Below are 22,993 nucleotides of genomic sequence, written 5' to 3' on the forward strand. Positions count from 1 at the left end.
GTGCATTTCGACTCGATGTCCTCCCTGAATCAGAAGGGAATTTAAAACAGGATTCTGAGTGGAATCAGCCAGGAATTCCAAACGGAATCAAGCAGTTTTCGTAGGTGAATTTAGAATCAGATACGAATCTCAAAAAAAAACCAGGCGGAATTACCAAAGAATCGTAACGGATTTCCCTTAGGAATCAAATAGGAATTGTTGGAAAATTCAGAGATGCTGGCTCTGGTCCTCCAAGCTAGAAATAGTTTCTGTTATGAAAATAAATGGAAATCGGTTAATGTATTCCTACATTATGAACATTATGAAAAAAAAACATACCAATTAAAACAAAAAAGAAATTTGGGAAGTCTATTAATTTCTTTTTTCCGCTGACCCCTTTAATGTTGTAACTGAGAAGCAGGTCCGCGTTCCGCGCAGTTTTAATTGATTTTGAGATTGTAATCCTCTTCAGCAGTTTGGTTGCAGCGGTGGTCTGCAAAAATATACTATATATTTTACAAATATTTTATTTATGAATATTACATAATTCTTTGTTCTTCGGATCTATGCTAAACTCCAGGGCGACTAAAGCCTCCTCGTCCTTTTAAGGGAACTCAAAGTTGACTGCATTGCTTTTGGTCTTTCCCTTAAGGAAGACCTCCAGCAATGCAGTCAATCTTGAGACGTGCTGCATGGACGCCAACTCCTTTGAAATTGATTCTAGCGCTTTTGTGTTTTTCTCTAAAATCTTAGTTTGGACCTGCACCTTCTGTTCCAGCTCCTCGAACATTTGAACTAGGCGATCGATTGCATTTTTCTTTTCTTTCTGCGACTGTATTAAAAAATCATCCTATAAAAGAAGAAATAAGGGGAACAATTAAAAAGTAATTCAATTTTAATTGATTTACTTACCTTTAACATCAAACGCCAACTTTTAAATTTAAGTATCTGGCTCCATTTTATGCGTATCTAAAACAAAATCAAAACAGAAAAACATATGTACATATTTATGATTTTGTGTGTTCTTTTATGTTATTTGCATAAAATACTCTTTTTTTGTCATCGGACAATGGAAGGTGAATCTTCTAAAGATACTTTAAGCGCCGCACAGTGGTCAATTTAAGGAAAAAATTCAAAATATAAAAATGTGAATTTAAAAGTTTTTTAAACACGATTGTCGCGTAAAATAAGTAATCTATGCTGTCCAATATGTAATATTACATTATTTTAATGATACATGCATATATAAGGTCTGAAAGCCTTTAAAGTGTTTTGTAGTGAAATTTAATACTTTCAGATTATTGCAAATTATAATGTGCATATAATTTGTAACTCATTTTTTGTATATTGTCCAGACTCTTTTATATACTAAGGCCATAATTCACAAAAAATATCAAAATTCGGAGGCTATTGCAATATACTTATCAAATGCTTAACTTTTTGTATTAGAATTTGTAGAGCTATAAAATTACCTACAAGTACCTCCAAGGTATGGTATGTTTTTTTTTTTTTTTTGGTTTATTATACTGTTTTTAAAAAGATATTTAAGTTTCAGCTGCGTAAATTTGCAATTTCAGATTATATTTTATATAATGTCTGATGACTTTGGAAAATGTTTAAATTTTTATTTCCATATATGTATATGGTAATAACTCCATATTCAAGTATTCAATTTACATAAATTTGGTATCAAATGAAAGCTAATAAATTTATCTATACATGATTTTCTTAAAACATTTCGATTCGGTCAGTAGTTTCGACGATATAAGCCGACAAACTTAAAAAATTTTAATTTTCGCTCGAAGTATAAAAAACAAATTAATTTTTTTATAATTAATTTTTAATAATGAAGTGGATCTTAGAATATTATATTTTACGAAAATATATTAAAGAATTTTCTTCTATACATTTCGAATATACCGTTATTTTTAACCTGCGAGCGTTTTATCAAATGCAAGAGCAGGATAAACATATGTATGAACATTATGCATTGTACAGTTATATACAGTTACGTAGACACTCCTTTTACACATACGTCTTAGATATGGGCAATTCTCCAGAAAGGTCTACCGCGGCCAAAAACTTAAAAATGCTTTAAAACGAGTATTTTTAACATGATTACGTAAAAAATAAAGACAAAGAGAATTTTTCATTTTCAAAAATAAATTTTAAAAAATCGACGTCAAACACGCGCAAACGAAAATAATGTTGTTTTTATCAAAAAGAAGTCATAAAAAATGGCTTGTTTTGTTTTGATGTCAATCTCTTAAACAAATGCATTTGGTTTTGACTTTTGTTTTCTTATATCACATAGAAAACCCAAAGAGTCAATATAAAGTGGAAAAGGACTTATGTAATCACCATTATTCTCACAGTTTTAGTTTGAATTATCGCTTTCCAAAATGTCGCGTCCGACCGGGACTAAAATTGAATTTAAAAAATAACTACTTAATATTTTAAAATCAAACAAAATAATTAGTAAGAGAATTCATTGCGTAATTCATTAAAATTTATTGTACTACAATTTTTCATCACGTTTCGCTGATGTAACTTTTGTTTTTGTCGCGTGCGAATGCAGTACATTTTAATGAATATCTTGAAAACGAACAAGTATTCAAAATCGATCTTGGCACCAATTATAGTGCTAACCAAGAGCTATACGTTTCAATTTTTATAAAATTAAAATAAAGTCTTGGCACCTGTGTTTTTTTAGTTTGAATGCGTACTAATGTCGCATTCGACACCAGAGAATTGCCCATATGTAATTGAGCGGTCCCGTGCAAGAACCTGACATAGATTTAAAAGTGGTGGGGATGTTAGCCCCTGGTCACTAAAAATTCGAGTTTAAAATTTTATTTTTTTGAATATCTTATTCTTATAGGAAATAAGATTCCGCATTTCTTCTTTTTTATGAAAAAGTTTAATTCCTTTCAGATTTTTTATATACATATATAACCGATTATTTTCTCGTTTTTAATTATTATTTTTTTTTTTATGTTTCTCTCGCTCTCAAATGGAAATGGAAAGAATATTCCTTAAAGTGTGCTTGTCACGACTGTGTCAGTTAAAAGTAGATGCGTTTATTTTAAACAACAGGTAAAATTATTATTCAAGTGGTTGCAAAATAAAATAGACAAAAACTTCAAACGCTTCGTGAACAAATTTTTTAGAAAACTCTAAAGAAGTTTTCTGTGAAGACCATTTTTTGATCAAAATAATTGGTGAAAAAATACAAACGTTAAACTTCAGGCGTGGAACTTATCCTTGCCGCTCGCATTCTGCGAGTTGAACGAGCCTCGAATAGAAAAGATGCACTTCTTTCCGAGATAAACAATGAGAACAGTATTGCTTTTCAAATTATTTAATTCAAGTTTTGATGGAGACTATATAATTTAATAAGTGCTTTTATACTGGTGTCAAAAATTTGCAAATATGTCTACAAGTTGCATTCCTTATAAAGATTTGTGCTCAGAACTAATTTCTTATGGACAAGATGTTCAAAAATTGCGTCCTTATTTTCAGGAGAATTCCCAATACTTTGTGTCTCGCAAATTTAAAAAATTGTGAATCAAGTGCAGCAACGATTTATTTTTCATTTTATTAAAATATGGAGAAAAGTTTATAAAAATAAAAGATTGTTTGACAAGAAATACTGTGCTTGGCTAACAGTTAAATTCGAAGTATCCCTTGAAGAAAATATAGCTGCATCCCGTACGCTAAAAAGAAAGATTGGCAGACCTCAGAAATCTTATAACGAATGTTCAGGTCGTACTAAACGTTATAAGAAAAAATAAATTCGAACAGCATTAAATCAAAGACAAACAAATGATGATTCTACCTAAGGACAACAAGTTGCGGTATTAGATGAGGACAAGGCACTGGCATTATACATATGTTCAGGCTGACTTGTCAAAGGACAATACGAGATCTTGAGGCAAGTACTAAAAACTGAGGGGCATGACATTTTTCCAGCGTACTACAAACTGTTAGAAGAGAAAAAAAGATGCTACCCGAAAAAATGACTGTTACTGAGAGCTCGGTAGGAGTTACTCTACAGGAATTGTTAAACCACACAACAAACCGCCTATTCGAAAGTAAAAATGAGCGAGAAATAAATGAAATTGGCGATGAATCTTTGACCCTTTTCAGTAAATGGGGCTCTGATGGTGCTTCTAGCCAGATCCAATACCATCAAAAATTTATTGATGAAGATATTTTAGATACTAACATGTTCATAACATCTGTAGTTCCATTAAAAATAACTTGTGGAGAAAATATAGTATGGCAAAATGATCGCCCATCTTTAACAAGATGCTTAAAATTTGAATTTATAAAAGAAACATCAGCTGTTATTTCCGAAAACAAACGAAATATAGATGCCGACATTCGTAACCTGCAAGAGACTACAGTTATTAAAAACAATCGTTCATTCAAGGTAAAACATGTCCTTATTTTCAGTATGATTGATAAAAAAAACTGCGCAATCAGTTACTAATATTTGTGGATGTACTACATCACAAATGAATAAGCTAAGCCTAACATAAACCAAGCAGGTCAATGAAGAATCGTTAAAATTTGGGATGATTCCACTGCATGCACGCATTAGATTCATGCAATGCATTTTCAATATAGCGTATAATTTACCTTTTAAATCTTGGCGGACCAATGAAACAACGAAAATTGTTAAAGAAGAACGAAAACAATGCATTCAACCAAAACTTCGAGAGGAATTAGAAATATTGGTTGACATAGGGAAACAAGGAACAGGAACTACAAATGACGGAAACACTTCAAGAAGATTTTTTTCTGATTTCATTGTTACTTCAAAAATAACTGGAGTCAGTGAATAACTCATTCGTCCTTTTGCAATTATATTAGAAGTTATGACCTGCAATGAAGCTGCCGATTCCAAAAAATTTGGAGAATATGCCATGGAAACAGCCAAGTTATATATTCAAAAATATCCATGGTATAATATGCCTTCCACCGTCCACAAAGTCCTCGTTCATGGAGAACACATTTTTTAAAAATGCATTTTCCCAGTAGGAGCTTTATCAGAGGAAGCACAATAATGCAGAAATAAAGACTATAAGTATTTTCGCAGATATCATACTAGAAAACACTACAGAATTTCGACAAACGAAGACGTCTTGCACTTGATCTATTTATGTTCAGATCCGTTGATAAACTCTTTAAAGCCAAAACCAAAAAATAATTTTTTGCTTATGACTGACGAGGCCAAGGAGTTACTGTGCACTTCGTATTAAAGAAATATTTTTTCAAACATAAATAAAAAAAAATAAACTAGGTATTTAAAGATTATTTTTAACCTTTTTTAAAGTTAATTATAACTTTGCTGGTAAAATAAAAAAGACTTGGTCAGCTTTATACACATATGAACATGCTCAGTCGGTACTTCCAAAAGCTAGAAACTCATGCTTGGCCATATAAGAAGTGTCAGTCTGTAACGATGATTAAGTTATTTTCAAAAATTGTATAGTTGTTTCCGTTCACTCACAAATTTAAAGAAAAAAATTAAAAAAAATAAATAAAAACATAAAAAGTAAAAAAAAAATAATAAAATATCTGACTTCAGAATCGTAGTCAGCGATCCCAAAAGCGCCCATGTATAAAATTTCAAGTAAATCCGATCACTTAAAAAATAAAAATTTCCGCCATATTGGATCCGCCATTTTGAATTTTTTTAATCCGACTGCAGGCGACCCCAAGAACCCCCGAGTTAAACAATTTTGTGTCAATGCATTGAGACTTTGGGAAGTTATTTAATTTTTTTCCGCACTTCACTACAAGTTAAACCACTGTGCGCCGTCGCTTAAGGCATTCCAGATTCATATTTAAAAATATAAATATAAAAAATATAAAAATACGCCTACGGACTAAACACCTCCGAAAAAAAACAAAATAAAATTAAGAAAGGGAAATCTATGAAAAATGTAAATTTAAATGGCATCGCTATTGCTTTTCTAACCTTATCTGATACCCTTAATCTCTCTAAATCTGCTGCCATATTTAAGATATCTTCAGATAAACTATACAATTCTAAAAATATCTTGCGTAAAATAAAAATACCATATGCATCCTCTCCAAAACTATCTAACTCAATTGGGATTTGTTCTCCTACATAACAAAAACTATCTGGCCTTTTATTTTGAGTGTACGTCCCTTTGTGTTGGCTTTCGGACTAACCGCTTAGGAGTTTGAAGGTAGTCCTCGAATGAGTAAGAAGAGCCTGAAACCGGATCACCGATTTGCTGTATGGCCTCTTTTACATGAAGTAAGCCATTAACATTGTATGACACACTACTTATTCCAGAAAACGATGGGAAAATTCGTCAGAAATAGATCCAACACATTTTAGACAGTATTAATGTTGGACCTGCATGCGCAGTGTAACAAAAGGAATTCATAATTCATAATAATTTGTATCTCTAAGAGCTACAACGCCAGTGTTTAAAAGGAATTGTCTAATGCGGCAAATCATTCAATGTTATTAGCTTTCGAGCAAATTGGGCTGGGACGTACCTTAACGTACCTTTTTAAACATTCTGATATTTTTTAACTTGGCCTGGAAGCTTTATATTCATTACTAGCTGTACCCTGCCACGTTTCTCTGTGGCATATTGTGGTTAAGAGGGCACTTCTGAATACATCAATGTTCCGGCAAAATCATCTTCCTGGCATAAGGTGAAGAAGGCAGTCAGAGTTGTCGCTGGCGGATTCAGGACTCTTTCTTGCACATTTCTTTCTGTGAAATAGATACGTTGACCATTCTCCAAATAGACTGCCAAGTGAACTAAAGCTGGATAGCGTTCATGAATGGGAAACGAACAAATTCTCCATGCAACCTCGTTGCTGCTTATGTATCTTCCAGCCTGGTATTGAGATATTTCATCGACAACTCGTACTGCATTGCTGTCACCATTTTCTGCCTGAACACCAAAAACTGCCATATCGCTGCCTTTATTCACGTACTTGCAGATATATTTAATCGATTTCACGGAATTGCAATATTCTACGTTGATGTGCGCTTTGTATGATTTTGACAATAGTGGTGAACCACCCAACGATTGTCTACCTCAATATCACCAATTCTCATGTTTAAAGTTGCCGAAGTCCCTCCATCTTCAGTTGACCGTCTCCTATACAGAGGATATCCATCTTCCCCTGTTACGGTGTTGGCTGTAAATGCTCGAGGATATCGCTTGAAACACTTCCCGTCTACCATGCTTGGTGAACTTCGGTTGAGGGTACCACATGGGCCATGGATCATGTTCTTGATGACAACTGCATGCAAATCTGTATCAACCTCTGCCCGTGGAATCTCAGCGCATATCACATTGTCAATTTCGTGTGGAGTAATTTTATCATACAGCCAAATCAGTATGTGCGCATGCGGCAATCCTCTCTTCTGCCATTCTACCACCGCACAGATCCAAAAACTTCATGTTTCGCAATGAAATCCATCAGTGACTTGAGCTTTTGTCTAAAAACACGGGCTGTGATGTCATGCCTATCCCTATATGATTGTCCAGGAAATAACAGCTGTACTATCTCGTCCCAAGCTGGATTGCATGTGAAGGTGATAAATAAGTCTGGACGGCCGTAGCAACGAACATATGCCTGGGCATCTTGAGCATATTCATGCATGTGGCGTGGACTACCTATGTATGAGGATGGTAAAATCGTGAGCTTTCCAACGTTGGTTGTATTACGGTCATTCATCACAGCATCCCGCAAATGGGTATATTCCTCGGACCGAAGTTTCTTCTGATTCAATCGGAGGAACAGCAACCGTTGTTTCAATTTTTGCATACATATCGACAATGTACTGATGAAACAACTGACGACATTTCAATATATGATTGCAATCGGTCCTCCGAACCATTAACCTGTATGAGTAAAAGTTCATCGCGCAGCCGCGTCTCTCGGATGGAGGCTCGTTCTTCGTCAGTCATATTCGTAATCTTACGTCTTTTTGCTTCTGTATTGCGAATACGACGACCCAATCTCGACTTCTTTGGTGGCATGACTTCGTTTCTTACTGAACCTGAACAAAAAATAAAATTTGTATCTCCAATTTCTTCTTTCAATATGTTTTGAATGTTTGACAGGAAATGGTTCGATTTGCTTGTAGAGGGCGCAGTAGTAGGGGCACGGGAAACGCTAAAAAAATAGATATATTCGCAACCGCAGATAAGCTATCAACATCAAAAGTAGTCAATAACCGAGCTGGAACCTCAACGCATGTTGTGTAAAAATTTGGGCTTAAACGGTTCAGAACTTTTCAAGTTTCTTCTTTCAATATGTTTTGAATGTTTGACAGGAAATGCTTTGATTCAGCTGGCTGCCTGTAGATGGCGCAGCAGTAGGGGCACTTGGAAACGCAAAAAAAAATAGATATATTCGCCACCGCAGATAAGCTATCAACATCAAAAGTAGTCAATAACCGAGCTGGAACCTCAACGCATGTTGTGTAAAAATTTGGGCTTAAACGGTTCAGAACTTTTCGAGTCTATGAAGGATGTAGACACGAACAGAGCATTTTTATATATGTATATATATAGATTAACTTCATTATTTAAAATTCTAAATAAAAATTTTCGCATGACACCCAATTCAATAAGGTGCATGCAGTCAAGAGGAACTTAAGTTAACATTTTAATCGTAATTTCTAAGCCGACTGTTTTTTAAGTATTCTTTATGATGGTGACGGTAAGTCCTCTCACAAAAGTTTTCATCTGATATCAATTCACCACGTCCAGTGCTGAATGTCAGTACAGAATCTACTTTTTTTCTACTTGAGTGCATTTACTACACCCATGGCTAGAAGTATGTCCAGGCGTGCCTGTAATAAATGCACGAGCAGGTGCATCGCAAACGATGGCTCTAATTTCCAAACCAATTATTTTATTTAAAATGGTTAATCATTTTTGACAACTAGGACACAAATTTTTATTAAAAAGTGTCACAATTAGAAGGCTTAGTATGACCCGAAAAAACTCCAATTGAAAAAACAGGGAGGCCTTGGACATCATTAATACGAATAAGAATGGGCCATAGCAGCGCCCGGGAACTTTTAAAAATGTTTAAATCGATATTAAGTACATCCGGCAATTGGGAAAATACTGACATTTTACTTAACTGCTTTGATAATTCGATATGTAAATAGGATCCACCAGCTATTTTACTTATATCGTTTTTTTTTTTAACAGTTGAATTTGTAAAAGGGCTCAAGAAGACCTAAGGCACATGGTCGTGTTGGCTTATGCTTTAAATTTAAATGTTTTAATTATGTTCTTAAATCACAATCCTCATGGGCATGTTCCTCTACGCTACCTACATCAAAATCAGTAACTCCAATTCCGTCGATTTTCATATGTGGCTCAAATGGTTCCCTGTTCTCTCTTCTGCTAGGCCCAGCTTCTGTATCTATTGCCCCGCTTTCTATTTCTATTTCCCTTTGTTAATTTTGGTTCGTGCAGTTAAAATTCTATATAAGAGTATTTTATTTTATTTGACTATGATTTAGTTTGTTTATGTTGTGTATGTGTATATGTAGAGTTTGTATTATATAGTTTATTTAGAATTAGTATGCTGAGATTAATTTAACATAAGTGTGCGGGATTATATAAACTATTGGAAACTTTAAACAACAACTTCAGACGACTTTAGCAACATTGACAACTGATATTCAGCTTAAACGACTTCTATAAGCTTTCTATTAGAATTGTATTCAAAAACGACACCCGAAAATGCGACTGCTTCTGATGACTTCTATTCTGCTCTCTCGATCGGTCGAACTCCATTCATACCGAAATTAAATGTGTATCCTCTGTCCGACTGTACCTCAATACTTTACATATATGATAAATATTAATATAAATAAATAAATAAAATAATACTACTATAAATTAAAGTCAGAACAGAAGTCAGTTCGGCAGTTGTCAAAGCACAGTGATTCGGCTGGAATGGTTTAGTTGTTTTATTGTAACAAAATTTTCCCCAAAATAAAAAAAAAAAATATAAATATATGTTACAAAAAATGGGCCATATCGAACGTCTATATTATATTGGAACGTTCGATTATAAATACAAAATTACAATAGTAAGACATTTTTTTTTTATTCTTAGAGGTACATATGTACAGTGGCTCACAGCTTTTTTCGTTCAGAGGTAAACTTAAAATTCAAACTCGTATAGTTGACGAACTTTAAGGGATATCAACAAATTTTAAATGCAGTTTTGTTAAGTAGGATTTAGGCATTTATTAAGACAATTCATTATTTTAAAATACCATTATATAACGCTTAATACTAAAATAAAAAAAATACATACTTTTCTCATGCCACAGCTTATTTTATGCTAACACCTTGATCTTAAAAAATAATAATTATAATAATAAACTTAATATTTTGTTTGGCCTCCATATTGCGTAATTACATCCTTAAAACGAGTTTCCATCGAAGAAACCAATTTTTCTGTTCATTCCTTTAGAATCTTGGACCATTCTTCTAAGAGGGCTGTTTTGAGTTCATTTTGGTTGGCCACAAATTCTCAATGACGTTTAGATCAGGCCAATTTCTTGGCGTCCTGGTCAAAGTTGTTCTTCAATAATTGAAGGTACTTACATATATGTATATGTTTGTCCATAGTTCCCTAGATTAACGGCAAGATTCCAACTCCGGATGCCGCCATGCTTGACCGTATTATTGTGCAGCTCTGTATTTAGTTGATGCATTCCATCCGTCCCAATTTTGACAAAAAATGTTTATCTTGGACTCGTCTATGAAAATAACATCACGCATCATCATCGATAAAGGTTAGTTACATGGTCCTTGGAACATTTAAGTCTGTGCTTCTGATTCTTCTGCCCAATAAAAGGCTTTTTGCGGGCTACATAGTCATTAAAGTTGTGTTATCAGGACACCTTTTCCCATTTCATGCTAAATATCTACTTTAAGTTTTGGTGCCCAATTTTGGCGATTAATTAACCAATTTAATTAGTTTTTTTCGTGTAATTCGCCTTTTCTGTATCTGTAAAATTTTTATTTTGAGAATTTTGGCCTTTACCTTCGAATAGATTTTCTCGATCGAAGCATTAGATATATTGGACAGTACTAGAGCTCAGGTTGATAATTTCAGCAAAATTAAATTTAGGTTTTCCATTTTTTAAATGATTTTGGACCAATTTGCTCTGCTCCATGGGTGTACGCGAGCTCATTTTGGGAAATCAAAGAAAAATTTTTTTTTTTCAATGTAACTAAACGCCAAAACGTGAAAAATATACAAGCTGATATCTTCTCCAGTAGATTGCAATAAGAATAAGTTAATTTAGATTAACAAATTAAAATTTAGTGTACTTAAAGTTCTTGCATGAAATAAGCTGTGACATGAAAAAAGTCCGTATTTTTAGTTTTTTTTTTTTTTAATTTAAGAGCTAACTAATGGTATTCAAAAAATTAAAAGTGTTAATAAATGCCTTAATCAAACTTTACAAAACAGCATTTAAATTTTTTTTATATCTCGTTCCGTTTGTTTGCTATAAGAATTTGAATTTCAAGTTTACCTCTGCAAAAAATAAGCTGTGATCCACTGTATGTTATCTAAACTTCCAGACTACTTGTATAAGTTCGGTGTAGTTTTATATACGCTTAGCAAATTTTAATCAAATAGGACAATTATATCATATAGCTGGCATAGGAATAATCGGACAATTTTTACAAAAAAAAAAATTATAACATTTTCAGTTTTCAACAGAATTTGGTCAAAACACACAAAACACAAACACATTCGATCTTTGCGTTCCAATGTTGGAAAATTCCGTGAAAATATCGGGAAAAAAGTGTTGCACAGCAAAGTTTGGAAACTTAACTGATCATAGTATCGGTTTTCGGTAAAATAACTCAAAATCAATTTTTTTATTTTTGGCCTATGGTCGGGACTGTGCTATGGTTTGCTTGGAAGCTTGGAAATAAGGCGAAGCATATTTAGCTTTTAAAGAAATTTCTTATAAGCAAATATGACTTTTTGGACATGGTGGTCTCCATTTTTATGGAAGTTACTTCAGTGGAATCAGCTTGTATTGTCGGCTGTTACTGATTTTCATTGCGCAAAGCACAAACAGCGGACTCATGCATTTAATTCAGCTGAGCTATAAGACGTCGCTAGATGAAGTCTCCGCAAAACAACATGTTGGTAGTGCTCGCGAACAAATTTCGTGTTCGTCGAGCCGCTCGAACGAAATAGAAATCATTCTTTGCATAATACAATTATAATAATTATAATTGTACCATGATTCTATGTATCTTGCATGTGTTCGCAACAACATGCTCGACAATGGATGGCAACGTTGGCACGAACATCATTTGAAGCAAACGTTTGAAGCGACAACACGTGATAGCGCAGCTCTAAAATGTCAAAACAATTTATTTATTTTAATTGAAAACTTTATTTTCATTAAGCATTAATTGCCAAAAGTGCAATTATAGTGGCGTTGTCGTTGTCCGTTGCCATGTTAGCTTCTCAAAGATCTGCCAGCAAATGACGTTTGCGAGCATGTTGCCACTAGTTGGTGGCAAATGAAATTTTTGCTCGACGAGCGGCTCGGCCAACATGTTCTACTGTGGATGGGCCCCATAAGTATTGCCTATTAGAAATGTACAATGAAATGCTTGGTAAAGACTCCTACCCCCACGTCTGGAAATCCGCCATTATAATCCCAATTTTAAAACCAAATAAACCAACCCACGAAATATCTTCCTTTAGACCCATTTCTCTCCTTCCCTGTTTAACCAAGACCCTTGAAAAATGTTAGCCAAAAGACTTATGTGGTTTATTACAAAACAAAAACTTATCAGCCCCCACCAATCAGCTTTTAAACAACAGCGTAGCACCCTTGATTCTCTTGTGCATCTCCATCATTATGCATCTGATGCCCTTTCCCCCAAAAATCATGTTACCATTCTGGCAACTGATTTCGAAAAAGCTTTTGATCACATGGGGTGCATACATTACTGGATCAACTTTCCCAGTGGGGGTAGGTCAAATGAACTTCAACTTAGCGAAGGCCTTCATTATCAACCGTTCAATCCGAGTAAGAGTAAACAACACTCTATCTAAGTTCTATACTCTCCACAATGGCATCCCACAAGGATCGCCCCTTTCTGTGGTGTTGTTCATGATTGCCTTCCAATCCTTAAATAACATCATTTTAAGATATATGCAATTTAACCTTTCAATCTATGCAGATGATGCCATTATTTTTAGCAAATGTAAGAATACCAATTCACTCAACCATAAGTTCACAGATATTCTTAATGAAATTCAAATATGGGGAAACACCTCCGGTGCTACCCTTGCTGTAAATAAATGTGAACTCTTTCATATTTGCAAAAAACAGCTCTGTACATATCCATAATTATTTTTCAATAAAATTGACATAGAACTCGTACCATTTCTTAAAATTCTCGGCCTGACTATCAATAAACGACTCACATTCAAACAACTGTGTATAGATCTTAGAATAAAACTTAACAATAGGAATAACATTATTAAATTCTTAATAACTAAGCGCTCATTAATTCACTCCACAACACTTATACAAGCGACGAGAGCCTTGATGGCATCCAAAATCGAGTATGGCCTCCCTATCTACGGATGGTGTGCGCCATCTAACCTAAATAAGATCCTTCCTCCTTATCACATTTCGCTCCACGACCATTGACACTTCACTCCATGTCCTGAAAAAATCTAGGACACCAGTCACAACTTTGATCGGAAGTGGTTCTATACGGATGGATCCAAGTCAGAAGCCACAACCTCCTTCGCAGTGGTAGACGAACGCGGAATAATTATTTCGTGGGGCCTACTACCTCACCACTACTCGGTTTTCGCTGCAGAAGCAATAGCCATTATTAAAGCAATCAAACTTGCCCTCCAACTAAAAGGAAGATATATCATTTGCAGTGACAGTCTTTCCACCCTGCAAGGAGTCCAAAACTTCTACAATAACAGCAACCTTCTATGTAAAATTCGTCACCTCTGCATACATAATAGTGCCAAAATTAGGATACTATGGGTACCAGCGCATATAGGAATATCTGGAAACGAGTTAGCCGACAAGGCAGCAAAGTTATCCGAAAGGGCTCCGTGCTATACAATTATACCTGGAGTACAGCAGAATATCTGGAAAAAAATCAAACAGATAGTGCTCGACATAGAATTGGAAGACTGTCCGTCATTTGTCCACTGGTATAAACAATTTAACCCTGAAAAAAAAGATACCAAATACCCTGCGTCGTGAGACAGAAGGAAATGCGCAATTATCACTCGATTAAAAACTGAACACACAAAACTCACACACAGGCACGTACTAAACGGCGAAAGACAGTAAAACTGTCCTAACTGTGGGGAGGATCTATCAGTCAAACATATACTAGATTCATGCAGACACTATCATAAACATAGGACCAACCTCTTCGGGCTTACACTGCCCTCCAACTTATTAGCTACCCTAACAACTACTAAATTAAACCCAATAATATCTTTCTTAACGAAAAGTAAAATCATACACCTAATTTAAACAGCACGACATGTTATAACTCACTAATTGATAGGCCATAAGCCCCCACTGAAAAAAATTGTTATATTAATTATCGAGTCGAAGGCCTCAGTAGCTAGTTACTCCTCTCTATGATTAGTTACTTTATTATAAATATTTTTATGTATAATAGCTAATAGTAATTAAATAAATAAATATGGGCAATTCTCTGGTGTCGAATGCGACATTCGTACGCATTCAAACTAAAAAAACACATGTGCCAAGACTTTATTTTAATTTTATAAAAATTGAAACGTATAGCTCTTGGTTAGCACTATAATTGGTGCTAAGGGCGATTTTGAACCCTTGAATTCTCTTAATAATGAATTTTGTTTGATTTAAAAATATTAAGTAGTTATTTTTATACCCGTCAGGGTATTATAATTTCAGTCAGAAGTTTGCAACGCAGAGAAGGAGGCACCTCCGACCACATAAAATATATATATTCTTGATCAGGATCAACAGCCGAGTCGATCTAGCCATGTCCGTCTGTCCTTCTGTCCGTCTGTCCGTTTCTACGAAAACAAGTCTCTGTGTTTTGAAGCTATCTGAATGAAACTTTGTAGTTAGCCTTCTATATGCTCTCACTCGTATATATGTCGGAACGGGCCAGATCGGACGACTATATCATATAGCTGCCATAGAAATGATGGGATAATTTTTAAAAAAAAATTATAACATTTTCAGTTTTCAACAGAATTTCATCAAATTTGAGATTTAGTTATTTTATTATACTCTACAATTTTGTGTAAAATTTTATAAAAATCGGACTACTATATCATATAGCTCCCATAGGAACGATCGAGAAATTAATACAATTAAATTTATAACTTTTTCAGTTTTCAACTGTTTTTCATCAAATTTGAGGTATAGCCATTTTATATTAGTCTTAAAAAATTTCATAAAAATCAGACGACTAAATACCAATTTTGGGAATATAAAACTGCAAATATAATATGTATAGGTGAATGAAATGAAAGCAGGTATTACTTCATTGTTTTTAACACAAATATAAATAATTTATATTGTATGGATTCCTAGTCAAAGAAGTTCTTTCTGCAAGAGTATACAAACTTCGGCGTGCCGAAGTTAGCTTCCTTTCTTGGTTAAATTCAATTTTAGTCCCGGTCGCACGCAACATTTTGGAAAGCGATAAATTAAATTAAAACTGTACGACTATTGGTAATCGCAAATGTCCTTTTGCATTTTATATTGACTCTTTGGGTTTTTATGTCATATTAGAAACCAAAAGTCAAAGCAAAATGCTTCTGTTTAAGAGATTGGCATCAAAACAAAGCATGCCATTTTTTATGACTTTTTTTGATAAAAACAACATTATTTGCGTTTGCGCGTGTTTGACATCGATTTTTTATACCCTTGCAGGGTATTATAATTTCAGTCAGAAGTTTGCAACGCAGTGAAGGAGGCACCTCCGACTATATAAAGTATATATATTCTTGATCAGGATCAACAGCCGAGTCGATCTAGCCATGTCCGTCTGTCCGTCTGTCCGTCTGTCCTTCTGTCCGTCTGTCCGTCTGTCCGTTTCTACGCAAACTAGTCTCTCAGTTTTGAAGCTATCTGAATGAAACTTTGTAGTTAGCCTTCTATATACTCTCACTCGTATATATGTCGGAACGGGCCGGATCGGACGACTATATCATATAGCTGCCATAGGAATGATCGGAAAATTATTTTTAAAAATTTTTAACTTTTTGAGTTTTCAATAGAATTGGATCAAATTTGAGATATAGCCATTTTACTATACTCTACAATTTTGCATAAAATTTTATGAAAATCGGACTACTATATCATATATCTCCCATAGGAACGATCGAGAAATTAATACAATTAAATTTATAACCTTTTCAGTTTTCAACTGATTTTCATCAAATTTTAGGTATAGGCATTTAATTTAAGTCTTAAATTTTGTGGTAAATTTCATGAAAATCGGACTACTATATCATATAGGTGCCATACAAACGATCGTTTGATGTGGAGGAAAAATGCAAATCAGTGAATGTAAAACTGCAAATATAATATGTATAGGTGAATGAAATGAAAGCAGGTATTACTTCATTGTTTTTTAACACAAAGATATATAATTTGTATTGTATGGTTTTTTATTCATAGAAGTTCTATCTGCAAGGGTATATAAACTTCGGCGTGCCGAAGTTAGCTTCCTTTCTTGTTAATTGTATTAATTTCTCGACCGTTCCTATGGGAGCTATATGATATAATAGTCCGATTTTCATAAAATTTTATTCAAAATTGTAGAGTATAGTAAAATGGCTATATCTCAAATTTGAACCAATTCTATTGAAAACTAAAAATGTTCTAATTTTTTTTGTAAAAATTTTCCGATCATTCCTTTGGCAGCTATACTATATAGTCGTCCGATCTGGTCCGTTCCGACATATATACGAGTGAGAGTATATAGAAGGCTAACTATAAAGTTTCATTGAGATAGCTTCAAAACTGAGAGACTAGTTTGCGTAGAAACGGACAGACGGACATGGCTAGATCGACTCGGCTGTTAGTCCTGATCAAGAATATACATACTTCATATGGTCGGAGGTGCCTCCTTCACTGCGTTGCAAACTTCTGACTGAAATTATAATACCCTGCAAGGGTATAAAAAGGGAAATAATAATCGAAAGCCTAAAATTAAAACCTAATTGAGAGGTTCATAACTCTTTGCGAGCCTCGATCTGTCCCCTATGCTTTTGGTCTCTACACTGAGAGAAATTGTGCGAATGTTTGCAGAGGATATATTATTTTGTTATTTGTATATCGCTTCGCGATTAAACCAACATCATTGTCGTTCAATTTCCAAATAGATTAAATTCGGATATATGTAAGTTTTACGGTACATGGTTAATAAGGAATTTATATTGTCGGTTTTTAATGGATGCAAATTTTAGATCGTAAGGAATAAACTTTTTATAATGTGGTTATCAGCAGTTTTTTGAATTTGTTTTCAGCAAGCCAACTTTCCTTAGGGATGCCTTGATCAGGGTTCAGAAGGGGTCAAATGGCATTTTGGATTTGATGACCATGGAAGGGAGGGCAAAGCCGCTTCAACTCCATCAGGAGCGACCTAAGTAACCCGCAAGTGTGTTTACCAGTTGATACTCTGTGTATGTGATTGTTTGGTTATGTATTTTTTTTTTTTTTCGTCGTAGCACGCATTGATGTAAACTGTGAGATTCGTTTAGTAGGCATTTCCTAGTGAGGCAAGAATACCACCCATTAGCCGACGAGCCCGAGCCGGGACAAGAAGCGTGCGCCGACCTAGGTTAGCAACATCTGCCAGAATTGTTACACTAGATCGACTCGGCTGTTGATCCTGATCAAGAATATATATACTTTAAATGGTCGGAGGTGCCTTCTTCAGTGCGTTGCAAACTTCTGACTTAAATTATAATACCCTGCAGGGGTATAAAAAGAAAGAAACGAAAATTTATCCGATCAAACGGCGAAAAACGAAGAGGGAAGAGGGAAGAGGAAAAGGAAAGAACGCCGATACATAAAGCGATTGCGCTTAAGGCTGTTTAAGGTAGAAGCTTTTATGCTTCTCCATATCTGATTGATTTTTTTGTTGTAACATGTACATACATATGTTGATTTACAGTTAACGTAAGCAGGGAAAGCAAGAAATAAAATCCTCGTTCGACTTGCCTTAAATTGTCCTTGCCAATATTCCTTGTGAATGTCTGAAATCGAGTTGAAGGGCGTTTACATATTTATTACTTGTATGTTTAGTTTTTTTGTTTAATTGTCTATTTACGTTCTCTATTTTAAGGAATGATTATATACCTTTTAGTTTTAAATAAAATCCTTATAATGTTTTAAACTGTCGAGAAGTGGCCGCAGCTGGCATGCCTTGTAATATAGGGTAGCACTTGTAGAAGGGGTCGCTCAAGCTATATAGCGCTGAGGATGGAAGCGACCATAGGAAGGGTGGGCGAACTAGAGCCTCCAGAACACCAGGAGTGCTGAGAAGGGGAAAGTAAACCAAAGAGAGATTAATTTTCCTCAACTTTTATTTGTGTGTTGTCTGCATCTCTGTCCCGGTATTAGCTTGTTGTTGCACGCATTCATTTATGTTTAAAATTATGTAAAGGCAACCCGAGATCCGAGCAAGACCATCACTCCCATAGCCGACGAGCCGAAGCCGGAAAATATCTTTCGTGCGGTCAGATCTCGAGCAAACAACTTGAATGTAATGTTTATTTGTGAGTGTAGCGATTGGTTACAATGTTTATGTGGTCCTTGGATTAGACTAAGTTTCGTTCAGATAGCTTCAAAATTGAGAGACTAGTTTGCGTAGAAACGGACAGACGGACATGGCTGTATCGACTCGGCGGTTGATGCTGATCAATAATACATTTACTTTATATGGTCGGAGGTGCCTCCTTCACTGCGTTGCAAACTCCTGACTGAAATTATAATACCCTGCAAGGGTATAAAAATCAAAGTAAAAACCTTCTGAGCGATGCAAATATTTAATAAAAAATAATAATACCATCTAAGGGTACAAAAAATGTCGGAAGGCGGTTTAAATATTTATATCTTACTTATCGATTTATAACTTTTACCTCACACTTTATATCAGATTAAAAAAAAATAGAAAAGGACCAACCAGGCCAAAAAACGCGATTAAATAATTTTATAATAATAAGTATTTCTATATGAATAAAAACAAAAAAATCATTGATCTAAAAAATAAAAAATTATGAAAAAACAAAATTTAAACAAGTAATATTTTATATAATTAGTTTACATGGATTTTCCTTCATTGACCTATAAACGGATCTAAACTGAGTAATAATCTATTATTAAGGTCAGTATTTGTTGTAGTCCGCGAAGTTTTTGGGTAAGATTAGGTAGACTTTTTAAATCTGTAGTTTATGATAAATCATCTTCCTCCGACACTTCAATTGAAACCTTACAACTACAGCACCGTAAGTGCAATAATTATACCCAGGGGCTAGCAAATTCCTCTACGGATTTGTTCCCAAAAGACCGCTAGCTGTCTCTAAAGCATAGTTTTTTAATTTATCTACATATGTATGTATGTACATTAATTTTAAATCTCTAATTTAAAGTCTGCTAAATAGAGTCGCACCAGTATTTTTAATTTAGTGTCAATGTTCTATAGTTTAAAGAGCCGCTACCGCTTCATTATTCGAAGCAACTCAATTTGGATTCATTGCTTTCTTATCAAAAGATCTTATTTATCGTCGCATGAAGAGGTAATAATCCAAAATTATTATAATATATTATATACTAATATACTGCCTTTTGTAAGTTTTTTTAACGGAAGCTTTCCATACTTTTACTTTTAGTTGGTTTAGCTTTCCTTGTTGTATTTTTTTGACAACGTTCCACTTAGGGAATCCACAGTGGCTCGGGTTTTACAGATCCGCGGAGCCTATAACTCTCAAAAAAAGAATTAAAAAACCTATAACTTATTTATTATTGTCATATACAAACAAATCTAATAATAATTGGTAATTTAACAAAAACAAAAAGAACCCCAAAACCTTGATTTATTCACTTGATAAGAAGAACAAATCATTACGAAGAAGACAATAAACTAGCTTCGGCACGCCGAAGTTTATATACCCTTGCAGATTGAACTTCGATCATAAATAAATAATTTGCTTGCTTTCATTTCATTCACCTATATTACATATTATATATGTACATATAATATTTACAGTTTTACATTCGCAGATTTGCATTTTCCCCTATATCTAACGATATTTTGTATGAATTTTTAAATTTTAATTGTATTAATTTCTCGATCGTTCCTATGGCAGCTATATGAAATAATCTTCCGATTCGGCCCTTTTCGACATATGCATAAGACTAACTGCAAAGTTTTATTCAGATAACTTCAAAACTAGACTAGTTTACGTAGAAACAGACGGACATACATACATATGTAGCTAAAACGATTCGGCTGGTTATCCTGATCAAGAATACATATATATTCTTTATCGGGTCTTAAATGTATCCTTCACTGCGTTATAAGCTTCTGACTAAAATTGTAATATATTTATGTACATATATACATGCATATATATAGGCCCCTTATAAAAGGCAATGAAAATGTTTTATCAGACGGACCTAGCAGAATTTTCAAAGAATATGGAAAAGAGTATAAGAAAACTGTCTAAACAATATTATATACATATTAATAACCTAGATATATTTAAGATAGAGAGCAATAGCCGTTTAACACAAGTTAAACTTAAAACAATTAACGTGTTTAAAATTTAAATTCAAATTATTGAGTCTGAAAGAGATTCAAGTACTTTCAATGATCTGCACAACAAGAACGTTGGACGTATTTTTAACACAAGAGGAACTGAAGAAAACATGCTAAAATTCGTGAAAGAGGAATAGTCAAAAAAAGGTTTAGTAGTAATCTTTTGCGAAAATGTAAGCTTTTTTATGTATGTATGTACTTTCAAGAAATTTGTAAACTGTATCATTTAAGTTATAAAACTTTTAGAATTCTTAGGGCAGGTATATTATTGTAAGACATAATTAATAAGAAAAACTGTTTGAAGATAATTAAAAACGAACATACTCAACATAATACATGCATACATATCAATAAATGACAAAGGCCGAAACACATAAGCCTGTCATCAGTAACTAAAAGTTAAATCTGAACATAACGAAAAAATAAATATTCAATAAGTAGCTAATTATATTTTTTAAGTGTAAAAACAGGTAAAAAGAAATTTTTTGTTCGTCCTAAAATGCTGATGATATGTTGTTGAATCTGTTGTTCATGACAGTTTAGGACATGTCTATGTTAAATTCATAAGTAATTTGTATAGAAATTCGTCGATGATTTATCAACAAACAAAAAAAATGCATCAACAATTAATCGATGACTCATCAACAATTCATCAACAATTCATCATCAATTCATCATCAATTCGTCATCAATTCATCAACAATTCATCGATGTTTCATCAACATATTTAAGAACGGCCGGGCCATGGTACTGCCGACGACTGCCGTCTAGACTACTGCCGTAACTGTATCGTGGGCAGAGCGTCGTAGTAGAAGTCGCAGTCGGCAGAGGGTCGACTCGGTAGAAGTCGCAGTCGGCGCGTTGATGACAGTGGCCTATTGATGACACGCGGTACTGCAGGGAATACATATTTGTATACATATACACACATATGTATGTACATACATACATGACTTAGATTTTCTTGCAGCTTTTAACATCAAAACTTTGCTTTACTGAATAGATTTTTATACCCTTGCAGGGTATTATAATTTCAGTCAGAAGTTTGCAACGCAGTGAAGGAGGTACCTCCGACAATATAAAGTATATATATTCTTGATCAGGATCAACAGCCGAGTCGATCTAGCCATGTCCGTCTGTCTGGCTGTCCATTTCTACGCAAACTAGTCTCTCAGTTTTGAAGCTATCTGAATGAAACTTTGTAGTTAGTCTTCTATATACTCTCACTCGTATATATGTCGGAACGGGCCGGATCGGACGACTATATCATATAGCTGCCATAGGAACGATCGGAAAATTAAAAAAAAAAAAAAATTTAACTTCTTCAGTTTTCAATAGAATTGGATCAAATTTGAGATACAGCCATTTTACTATACTCTACAATTTTGCATACAATTTTATGAAAATCGGACTACTATATCATATAGCTCCCATAGGAACGATCGAGAAATTAATACAATTAAAAATTATAACTTTTTCGGTTTTCAACAGATTTTCATAAAATTTGAGGTATAGCCATTTTATATTAGTCTTTAAATTTTGTGTCAAATTTAATGAAAATCGGACGACTATATCATATAGGTGCCACACAAACGATCGTTTGATGTAGAGGAAAAATGCAAATCTGTGAATGTAAAACTGCAAATATAATATGTATAGGTGAATGAAATGAAAGCAGGTATTACTTCATTGTTTTTTAACACAAATATATATAATTTATATTGTATGGATTCCTATTCATAGAAGTTCTATCTGCAAGGGTATATAAACTTCGGCGTGCCGAAGTTAGCTTCCTTTCTTGTTTTTATTGAATTGAATTTTTTATCTATGTTACTGTAGTGTAGCAACTTAAACCATAATGTGGGGAGGAGTTCAATGGAAATTTACAAAAGTGTTAATAGTGTTATAAGTCGAGTAATGGGGTCTAAGAAGTGGCAGGGAGTTTAAACAGTGTTTAATAAATCTTCCTCATTGGAAGGTCCGAGGGATGAATCCTTTTAAGTCTTCGCTGTCCGCGAGATGGAAGCCTCTTAGCAAGAATATTTGAGATTGACGTGAGCTTATTCAGCCAGTACAGCCTTCTGGATCTAACCTCCAAGGAGCGTCTGTAGGCG

The 22,993-nt window shown here is 34.2% G+C and overlaps 1 long non-coding RNA gene across 2 annotated transcripts; it reads right to left on the reverse strand.

The window, feature by feature from the left end:
- Positions 1-446: 446 nt before the first annotated feature.
- On the reverse strand, positions 447-18,591 carry LOC147643031 (uncharacterized). Of its 2 annotated transcripts, XR_015272654.1 has the most exons (4): positions 18,419-18,591; positions 892-948; positions 523-829; positions 447-472 (listed from the first exon to the last, which is right to left on the reverse strand). It is a non-coding gene; the product is annotated as an uncharacterized LOC147643031 (long non-coding RNA). The 2 variants fall into 2 exon arrangements; XR_015272655.1 differs by lacking the exon at positions 447-472 and having other exon boundaries at positions 491-829.
- Positions 18,592-22,993: the final 4,402 nt, after the last annotated feature.

This window comes from Drosophila serrata, unplaced genomic scaffold, assembly GCF_035046125.1.
Source record: "Drosophila serrata isolate PLE 108 unplaced genomic scaffold, ASM3504612v1 contig_301, whole genome shotgun sequence".
Classification (NCBI taxonomy): domain Eukaryota; kingdom Metazoa; phylum Arthropoda; class Insecta; order Diptera; family Drosophilidae; genus Drosophila; species Drosophila serrata.